Here is a 364-nt window from a genome sequence, read left to right as displayed (position 1 = left end):
TTCCTGGTGAATTTATGATGGTCTTCTTTGGGCCACACCCATCCTACAGCAAAGCCCAATAGATCAGAGAGCCAGTATCATGGCTCTATCATGAAAACTCCTAGCCCAACTCTAGAGTGCTCTCGCTAGCCAAGGCAGGAGTCCCTTAGGTGAGGCTACCTTACCACCAAGACCTCATCATGGGTGCTAAGTTTAGGGTTAGCGAGTCATGTTTCTACTAGAAACCTAAGGACTCTCTACCTTCCCTTCTTCCTCCTCTCAATTGTCCCACTAAACTTAAGACTAATTTGTCTTATTATAGTTTTTTTATGATCCAGATGATTACCAACAAGAAAAAAAAGCTTTTGTTAATGTGATGTCTACC

Source organism: Vulpes vulpes, chromosome 3 (genome assembly GCF_048418805.1).
Source record: "Vulpes vulpes isolate BD-2025 chromosome 3, VulVul3, whole genome shotgun sequence".
Taxonomy (NCBI): domain Eukaryota; kingdom Metazoa; phylum Chordata; class Mammalia; order Carnivora; family Canidae; genus Vulpes; species Vulpes vulpes.
The sequence above is the reverse complement of the archived record's forward strand: the minus strand, read 5'-3'. Positions refer to the sequence as shown.